This window comes from Pan troglodytes, chromosome 1, assembly GCF_028858775.2.
Source record: "Pan troglodytes isolate AG18354 chromosome 1, NHGRI_mPanTro3-v2.0_pri, whole genome shotgun sequence".
Lineage (NCBI taxonomy): Eukaryota > Metazoa > Chordata > Mammalia > Primates > Hominidae > Pan > Pan troglodytes.
This window is the reverse complement of record NC_072398.2, coordinates 152,268,384-152,279,312: the sequence shown is the minus strand read 5'-3', so window position 1 is coordinate 152,279,312 and position 10,929 is coordinate 152,268,384. Positions and strand designations below refer to the sequence as shown.

Genomic DNA, 10,929 nt, shown 5'->3' with positions numbered 1-10,929 from the left:
TAATGCTGAAATGAGTTAAGACTTTGGGGGACTGTTGGGAAGGCATGATTTGTTCTGAAATGTGAGGACATGAGATTTGAGAAGGGTCAGGGGTTGAATGATATGGTTTGACTGTGTCCCCACCCAAATCTTATCTTGAATTGTAACTCCCACAATTCTTATATGTTGTGGGCGGAACCTGGTGAGGAGGTAATTGAATCATTAGGGCAAGTCTTTCCCGTGCTGTTCTCATTATAGTGAATAAGTCTTAGGAGATCTGACAGTTTTAAAAATGGGAGTTTCCCTGCACAAACTCTCTTTTTGCCTGCTGCCATTCATGTAAGATGTGACCTGCTCCTCCTTGCCTTCCACCCTGATAGTGAGGCTTCTCCAGCCACATGGAACTGTAAGTCCGTTAAACCTCTTTCTTTTGTAAATTGCCCAGTTGTCTCGGTATGTATTTATCAGCAGCATGAAAATGCACTAATACAATTACTTAGTAAAATCAATGTTGATTTCTCTCACATAAAATCCAAATGGGATGTTCTTGATAGGCAGGTAGCCTTCTATAATAAGGACCCAACCTCCTTCCACCTTGGGGCCCTGTCCTTCTTTAGATCCATGGATTTTCTTTTGAATTTTGTTCATGGAGAGGCAAGGAGAAGGTGGAGAAGGCTCATTTGCTTCTTTATCAGTTTACCTGGGAAGTGTTACTCCCCACTTCTGCCAACACCTTCATTAAGTACCAGTCACGTGGTTACAGTAATCTGCCAAAGAGAATGGGAAATGCAGCCCATTATTTGGCTGTTTCCAAATAAAATCTCCACACAGTGCAACAGAATTATGAATCTATGATTTTCCCTGACTTATCTGCCTCAAAAATCCTTTATAATTGAGACCATCCTGGCTAACAGAGTGAAACCCCGTCTCTACTAAAAATACAAACAATTAGCCAGGTGTGGCAGTGGGCGCCTGTAGTCCCAGCTACTCTGGAGGCTGAGGCAGGAGAATGGCGTGAACCCAGGAGGCGGATGTTAGAGTGAGCCGAGATCACACCACTGCACTCCAGCCTGGGAGACAGAGCGAAACTCCGTCTCAAAAACAAACAAACAAAAAACCAAAAAACAAAAAAAACAAAAAAAATCCTTTACATATGCTGAAGTGAGGGTATTTCATTCGAAGCAAATTTGGTAGGTCTTTATGTTTAAGGACATCAAAAACTAACTGTTGCTTACTATGCTCATTACCTGGGTGATGGGATCATCATTCATATTCCAAACCTCAGCATCACGCAATATACCCATATAACAAACCTGCACATGTATCCCTAAATCTAAAACAAAAGTTGGAGTTCAAATAAAAAATTAAAATGTTACTCCATTAAAAAAGGAAAAAGAATGTGTAGCTTTATATTTTGTTTCCCTTTTTTTAAAAAAAATTAGTAGACCAAGAGTCCATTAATTTATTCATTCTGGTTTCTGATTAAAACAACTCCCATGTGCTTTGTAAACTCTCCAGTGTAATTGCCCATGTGCATTAGACTTCACTGGTCTTCAACATCAGTTTTTCCCAGTAATACGAAGTAATCTTTTCTAGTATCTGAGTCATATTTAATGGCTTTCTGTTCTGCAAGAAAACAAAATCTGTGTAGTAAGGGTAAGCTGTGCATTAAAGACATTATTCAGACACCTTGATAGATAATAAAAAAAAGTGTTTTTTAAAAGGAATATTTTTTCATTTAAAATAGTTTTTCCTTTTTTAAAGAAATATTTAGGGTTAGTGCAGCATTAATTTCCAGATGACTTAACCTATACAAATATTCAGCAGAGGAAAAAAGTCACATTAATTGAGAGACAGTATCTTGTAATTTGTGACTTTAATTGATTGGTGGGGGTGGGGAAGAATGTGTTCTTTTGTTAGACATTTATTCTCAGCTTCCATTTGAAATTCTAACTTTTAGGGATTTACTCCATTGAACTTGGAACTTTCCAAGAGCCACGCAATAAAATGCAATATAAATATTCCTGTACAATAAATACTACTATCATTTAAGATTTAGCCTATGAAAAGACTCCTGGAAGCATAGGCCCCAGTGTAGAGGCCTGAGGAGGAAAATAATCTGAAGGAGCTGAGTAGGATGCTGGAGATGGAAGGATGACGCCAGTGACGACTTTGACCTGTTCTCTAACTGCACTTTAAGTGGGGCTGATTGATTTGGAGTACAGTGAACAAATGTCAGTGAGAAAAGCAAAGCTACTACTTAATTTTCCCCAAATACATTTCTCCAAATACATTTTCTAAATGCCCACTATTTGCTAGACATTTTTCTAGAAGTTGAAATAATGAATAAAAACATAATAATTCCTGTACTTCTGGAGCTTATTGTTTAGGGTAACTAAAATGGAAATAACTATCCTGGTAAACTGAATCAATAATAACAACAAATAACAGTGAAAATGGGATGATAATACTAGTAGTTTCAGTTTCATTTGAACTGTTTTGTCTTTCAGTAATATATTTTAATTTACATATGTAACAGTTTTATATATATATATATATATATACTGCTCATTGATACATTTATATATAGTTAACAATAGGATAAAAGGCAGGACAGTGTTATTCATAGGACCCAGAATAATACTTGGTACATAACAGGCACTCAATCAATGACACTGTATGGATAAATAAAATAGTCTTGGATGAAAAATCAGGAGACTATAGTTCTTACTGAAATTCTACCAATTTTTCTTTGTGACATAACAAGTGATTCCCAGTTTTAGTTTTCTAATCCATATAATGGAATAAAAATACCCATTCTCCACACCTTACAAAGTAGCAGCTCCTTGGGTAGGAAAAAGATAGCAGATATGTAAGACTTGTGAATGTTATTATAGCCAGTAAACAGTCAAAATGGAGCATTTTCTTACTTAACTAAGATATTTCCCTTTTTTGAAATAAGCTTTCTGATTGACATGTTTCAGTGAAGTGAAAATCATTTTACTTTAGAACATTTAATTGTATTACCATCAGACAAGTATTTTTGTGAAATTTCTAAGAACCTAGCATCTCTTAGAAATTTAGCCTAATAGAAGTGACTTGGGGCCCTATAAGAATCTCAGTGCATCTTTCCCGATCCTTTCCCATTTCTGGACAGATGTTTCCCAAAGAAATCCTTGGTTCACCCTTCTTCAACCTGGAATGCATAAAAGAATAAACTATCACTTGAAGGCAATCTGACAACAGACTAAGAGAGAGGAGCACACTCAGAAATTTGAGATTAAGATAGAAGAGGCATGTTTTATTCAAAGTTCAATATCCATTTATTTTGAGGATAAGGGTGTCTGTGTTGTGACTCATGCATGCTGTGAAAAAATGCCAAGTGTCTTGATAACTAATGTTAGTAAGGAAAGATTCACCAAGAGGGGGCAGACGCTCATGAAATGCTAATCCTTGAATTCAAGAGTGAGAATCAATTTCAGATTTTCATGTTTTTGGAACATTTCAGAGGACTTAATATTTTGGTTAAAAATCTATATATTCTGAGAGTAATGGTAAACATATTTCTTTGCTGCGATTCATCTCTGAGGTTTCTTTCCTTTCTTACTGCTTTGGCTTTCCCATTTTGCTTTTGTCTTCTTGCTGCCTCTCATCTTCCCTCTAAGCATTCAGATTAAAATTCCATTCCTTTACCTTCTTTAAAAAATATGATTATAAATGTGCTCCCTTTATGGTATGTGATGAAAAAGCATAAACTTTAAGCCAGAAAGACAATACTTTCTTTGAAACCCCTCCTTTAACAAATGATTTTTCAGAGTTTTAAAAGCCCATAGAGTATGTTTTCTCCAGCCATTGAAGGTATGATAAATGATACATCCTGAGAGTGAATGGAAGAGTCATTTTAGAAAGTTTGAAGAACAAATACTCAGGCTTAGTTAGGGATTGTGTACTAACAAGAGGTAGAAGGCAGTTAGGTGAATGACAATGTATCAAATTAATCCTATAAAATGACAAGGACAAACACTGGGGACCTCCATTGTGAAATGTCTTGGAGTAAAGGCTTAGCAAGAAGTCAGTCTTGCATAAACGTAAAAGCCAAACTCTTTAAAAAAATATGTTACCAAAGATGATTTATTTTTATATGAGAATAGCTCTTTAGAAATTATTTTAGATCTTTTTCTTGAATATCAATATTGATTTAGCTAATAGGACATGTCTTTTTTTCATCTTTATACAACAATGACTTCAAAAGAGGAGAAGGGGACTCAGAAGGAGCAATGACAGACTATGAGCACAGAATGATTTCAAAAACTTTTGCATTTGAACACAAAAGTGAGTCAATAAAACCATAGCCTCCTTCAATTTGTAATTCAAACACATAAAATAATTTGACTTCAATAGGCAAGGCAAATTCTCACTTACTTGGAAATTTCTCAGGTACTACAGAAAGTCAAGGAGAGGACTTTAAGGGAAGGAAACATGTTTGACTAATGATTAATAAAACTATTGTTGATCCAAAGTATTGTTGAAAATGGAATCTTTTCAACATCTGAAATATATCTTGATACAAAATGCAATCCTGTTGAATAACTGCAAAAGAAGTGCTGGCTCTGTATTAAGAAATCTGGATTTAATGCATAAATAGATGGATTTAATATCTTTGTATTAGACAGTTTTGAAAGAAAATTGGTATAGCCAAATTCATATATTGTTTCATTTGCATATCTTGAGTCTGGTAAATGTAGCTACAGAGAAAACACATTTTTTTAAAAAAAGCAACCATGCCACTTGCTCTTTTTAAATTGCTTTGCTGCATTTTTAAGAGTTTTAAAAATGGCTACTTGATGTGCATGAAACAGCAACTGTTGCTCATTCTGTCTTTACCTCTACTCCAGTGAAGATAAGTTTTGAAAAGGAATACATTAGAAATACATCAAAATACATAATGCAATGGAAATGAGCTTTACTATTTTTTAAATCCTCCATTCCAAGCACTTCATCTGCCCTGCGGAAGAAAATGCCTCTCACAAAACCCTCACAGCCACCTATCACTGTGACCACATTCATAGCTCCATCTAGGCAATTGGCACGGATCAGGAAATATGATAGAACTGTAAAGAACAGGCTGTCCATCATTAGAATAATAGCAGAGTTTTGGTTGAGAATAAACACAGTTGAATTATTTGTAAGGACGTGGAATAGATGAACTGCTTAGAAAGAACACTTCTTCAGATGACTTTTTCCTTCTTCCTCTTTCCTCTATGCCACAATAATTCAAGAAGGTCATTTCAGCTAATAAAAAGAGCAAAGTGAAACACTAAAAATAAAACACTTGGATTTCAAAGATGTACTGAGACTTCTTAAAGAAGTTTGAAAGATCAAAACTCTAAATAGAATATATTACAAACCACAGAATTTGGGATTAATCAATGACCAAAAGATCTCTGAGAATTTTGAAAGGAAGCTGATAAACAATTGTTCCACATCACTAATAAACCCAACCTTATTTTTAAAGAAAGCAAAACAGTGCTATGAGCATTTTGCAGTTCCTTTTCCCTTTGTTATTTTTTGTTCCAATATACAAATATTTAAATATTTAAAAAAACATAAAAATTATATTTGATATATTTACAATGTGTGTGTATATCTATAATATATTTAGAAAAATAAATAATAAACATTGGTGAACCAATCAACCAACTCAAGAACTAAAAAATATTAACATGACTTTCATCTACCCATATACACTTTGCATGCCCATACTCCTACCTTTCCACCAGAGAAAACTACTGTAGTTATTTATTTACACATACACACACACATGCACATAGACAAACAAACACATATATGTAGCTTTTTTGACATATGCATGTAAGCCAAAGTCAAATATAACCTAATATTATTTCTGTTGAGATTTATAAAAATAGTTTCATATCTTCTGTAGTCTTATAGGACTTTTCTGTTTAACATCTTAAGATGCATCCGTAGTTTTTACAAATAGTTGTGTTTCATTCACTTTAACTGCTTTTTCATATTTAATTGAGTAAATATAACACCATTAATTTATTTGTTCCTTTGTCATAGTACATCTTTGTAGCTTCCATATTTTATTATTAATCATACCCTTATGAATATTCTTGCATGTATCATAAGCACATATATAAGTTTCTCTAGGGTTCCTACATAAAGGTAGAATTATTGGTTTGCAAGGCACATGAATGTTTAACTTTGCGAAATAGTATCAACAGGTTTTCCAAAAAATTTTCAAATTTGCAATCTTGGCAGCAATTTGTATGAATTTCTGATGATTCACGTTCTCCTCAGATTATAATATTTCTTAATTTTTTTCCACTCTAGGGGGTATACATAATAATTACAAAATGATTTTATTAATTAATAGTTCCTATCTCATTATAGTCTAAATTACGTTTCATTTATTGCACATTTAACAAATATTTTTTGAATGCCTACTATCTCGACCTGTCAGACCTGTATTGACTCTAATGAGAGGATGCTATGTCTGAGAGACTGAAGAAGAGGCCCAAAGCCAGCGAATGAGACGTAAGGTTTATCAAGGGAACTTACATATAAGGCAGTCCAGTGGTGACAGCCTAGGCAGGAGAACCATTTGTAAAAAGATGCAGTTTTGTACCATTTGTAAGAAGTCGAAAGTTTATACAGTTTAGGTGCGTCTGCATTCTCATGGGATGCTTAAGTTACGGCTATGAGTATGTCTACCATGCAGAGTCATTCTCAGTATCCTTCATTTAAGTTATTGCTCTCAGGTATGTCTGCCATACATACGTTCCAGGAACTGCTAATTATGCTGTAGATTTAACAATAATAAAAAAAATCCCTGCTCTCATGAAGATTAAGTTCAAATAGGTCAGAGACTGAAAATAAACTTAATAAATAAGTGAATTATATGGTACATAAGAAGGTAACAAATGTCATTGAGAAAAATAAAGTGAGATAGGACTCCCATAGCAGAGAACCAGTTGAAATTTTAAATATAATAGTCAGAGTTGACTTTCGTAGTAAGCCATTCTTGCATTGCTATAAAGAAATACCTGAGACTGAGTAATTTATAAAGAAAACCAGTTTAATTGGTCCATGGTTCTGCAGGCTGTACAGGAAGCGTAGTACTGACATCTGTTTCTGGCAAGCCACCATACCGAATTCTCATTATTTCTATAAATTTGTCTGTAGATAATTTTGCATATTTTATGTGGTCAACCAGGTCATCTATGAATCGTAACCATTTTCTTCTTTTAAATATTCTTCAAATACTTATACCTTTAATTTAATTTTTCTTACTACATTGGAAAGGATCCTCAATAAAAGTAGCAATTGTTTGCAATCCTTAATTTATTCCTGATTTTGAAGGGAACACATTTAATGTTTTGCTATTAAGAGGATATTTGTGATATACTTTGATACCTATCTTTTATCAGGCTAAGCAGATGCCTCTCTTCTTAGTTTCCTATTGTTACTGTACACAAGAGATGTTGAATTTTATAACATTTCCACATTTCTTAGATGATCTTATGGATTTTTTCCTTTAATCTATTCATGTAATTTAAATATATTTTCAATGCAAAAAGCATATTTGTATTCCCAAGATAAGCCCAACTTGGGCGTGGTATATTTTTGAATATTACTTTGGATTCAGTTTGTAAATCTATTGTTTATAATTTATATCTATTTTTATAAATGAAATAAAGCTATGAGTTTCCTTGCTAAAACTCTCCTTTTCTCATTTATAAATGATTCCAGTATTGCTAGTTCTTGGCTGTCAAATCCAGTATATGGAATTTGTCCATACTAAACTTGTGAACAGTATCTTAATTACTCCTGTGGGTTTTCCAAACACTGACATAGCATTCAGAAGCTTTGTGTTTGGGCCACTAGGGTCTTTTAAGATACCAAATACTTGATTAATCTAATGAAATCAGTACCCAGTCAATATATGTTAGGTCCACTGTGTTTTTGTAATTCATAAATGACTATTATTAATATTTTATGCTTATAGATGAGCAGCATAAGAATGATTATTCTATTGGGCTGAGATGTAGTAAGTTGAATAGTGTAGGAAGGTGACATTTTGAACATATGAATGTTAAGTCGGCATCACTATGTAAAGTGTCTACTATTTTGTTTGTGTGTTTTTTTCTTGGTAACAATTTTGCATACGCACCTTTCCTAGACCCCTGCCCTAGCCATCTGGGCCTCTGTTGTTATGTCTGCTTGCTTTTAGATTATCTAATGAACATTTCTAAGTTAACAGTCTTACTAATAGTAACTACTTGACTAGTTTACCCTAAGGTCAGAGATTTAAGTTGAAAGGCTCTTTGGATTATTGTCATTTCTAGCTTTCACCAGAGCACAGGATTTGTCAAATAAATATGAATAATTAGACCCAGAAAACTTTAAAATAACAACTTAGAAGAAAATTTAAACCACCAGCTTCATAATATTAAGAAGTTGTTTAAATGGATTAATTATGCTCTTCACAATGTGGACTTAAACATTTGCTTTAGACAAGTGGCACTGGGTTTGAAAACTTCAAAAATGTATTTCTTTGACAAATTGAGGTGCTTCTTATATAGCGTTGCCAGATAAAACACCTGCACCTACTCAGTTATCTCAGGACCAGCTTGAGGCTGAAGAAAAGACAAGATCCCAGAGATCATGGCAGACTTCGTTTGTCTCTTCCGGAAGAGAACCTTCCCCGTAAGGATACCGGAAAGGCTGGACACTTCGGTTATTAGAGGATTTTGGAGATGGAGGTGCTTTTCCAGAAATCCATGTGGCTCAGTATCCACTGGATATGGGACGAAAGAAAAAAATATCTAGTGCGCTGGCCATTCAGGTGGATTCTGAAGGAAAAATCAAATATGATGGAATCACTCGACAAGGACAGTCAAAAGACAAGGTCATTTATAGCAAATACACTGTCCTGGTTCCAAAGGATGTTATGAATGCAAATGATCCAGACTTGCAAAGGCCCGATGAAGAAGCTATAAAAGAGATAACAGAAAAGACAAGAGTAGCCTTATAAAAAGCTGTACCACAGAAGGTCACCGCAGTCACGCCAGTTCAGGCAGCTGACAAACCGGCTCCTGCTCAGTATATCCGATACACACCATCTCAGCAAGGAGTGGCTTTCAACTCTGGAGTTAAACAGAGGGTTAGTCGGATGGTAGAAGTGCAGAAAGATCCAACGGAGCCTCCAAGGTTCAAGATTAATAAGAAAATTCCCCGGGGACCACCTTCTCCTCCTATGCCTGTCATGCATTCTCCCAGCCGAAAGATGATTGTAAGGGAACAACAGGAGTATAAGTTTCCTCCTTGTATTTCTAACTGGAAAAATGCAAAGGGTTATACAATTCCATTAGACAAACGTCTGGCTGCCGAAGGAAGAGGACTACAGACAGTACACATAAAAGAAAATGTTGCCACATTGGTGATCCTCTACATTGCTGATCAGAAGGCTTGTGAAGCTGTGGGAATGCGTGCCCGAGTAGAGAGAAAAATGGCTCAGAAAGAAAAGGGAAAATATGAAGAGAAGCTTAGAGAAATGGCACAGAAAGCCAGGGAGAGAAGAGCTGGGATCAAAACTCATGTGGAAAAAGAGGATAGGGAGGCACGTGAGAGGAATGAAATCCGGCATGACAGGCGAAAAGAGAGACAGCATGACCAGAATCTTTCCAGGGCAGCTCCTGATAAGAGGTCGAAACTGCAGAGAAATGAAAATGGGGATATCAGTGAAGTCATTGCTCTCGGTGTTCCTAATCCTTGAACTTCCAATGAAGGTCAGTACGACCAAAGGCTCGTCAACCAATCCAAGGGTATGGACAGTGGATTTGCAGGTGGAGAAGATGGAATTTATAATGTTTATGATCAAGCCTAGAGAGGTGGTAAAGATATGGCCCACAGTAGTTATAGGCCCAGTAAAAATCTGGACAAGGACATGTATGACGATGACCTAGAAGCCAGAATAAAGACCAACAGATTTGTTCCTGACAAAGAGTTTTCTGGTTCAGGCTGTAAGCAGAGAGGCCGAGAAGGACCAGTTCAGTTTGAGGAAGATCCTTTTGGTTTGGACAAGTTTTTGGAAGAAGTGAAACAGCACGGTGGCTCTAAAAGACCCTCAGATAGCAGCCACCCCATGGAATATGAGCATGAAGGCAAGAAGGGGAGGAAGGACTAGACACAATTTTCTTCAAAGTGAATAAATTTTTACTATCTATAACCCTAATGATGCAAGTCATATGGGGGAACACTTTGTAAATGGTCAGGATAAAAACCAAATCTGGCTGCCAGATCCCAGCACTACTTTTTTACTGGAGAATGGAGGGGATAGAAAATTCTACTTTGAAATATTTTTTTTAAAGAGTGGATTGTGTTTGTGCTTCTCCCACCTTTCAGCATTTATAGAACATTCTGCCCCACATGCAAAATCAAGACCACTTCCTTTTGTGTGACATTAATAGTTTGGGGTTAATATTTTGTGTGAGAACAGCTGCATATGAGTAAAGGAGGGTGTTCACATATTGTAACAGTCCTGCCAAATAAATTTTGTCCTTATTGTGCTCTGTTTTAATTTGGAGTGGGCAAAGTAAGCTCTTGCTTGGTGCAACTATTTGATTTAAATAAAAATATTTAGACAAAAAATGAGATATACAATATTTGGGACATATAAAAAGTATTTGTCTGAAATTCAAATTTATCTAGGTGTCCTATATTTTTGTTTACCAAATCTGGCAACCTTATTTCTATGTAGATTAAAAACAAAAATAAGCTTTCATAAAAGCAATGTGCAATTCTGAAGCAGCACTTAACTCATCTGACTTAGTATATTATGTAATTACTTCAATTGGTTAGAATCTAATTAGATTCAAGCAAACGCAAATCAATTTGGGATATTTTGTTCATATGCATTCTTTA

General features: G+C 35.2%; 1 pseudogene; it reads left to right on the top strand.

Moving 5' to 3' along the window:
* The first annotated feature begins 8,704 nt into the window (after positions 1–8,704).
* On the top strand, positions 8,705–10,192 carry LOC456972 (SNW domain-containing protein 1-like; annotated as a pseudogene).
* Positions 10,193–10,929: the final 737 nt, after the last annotated feature.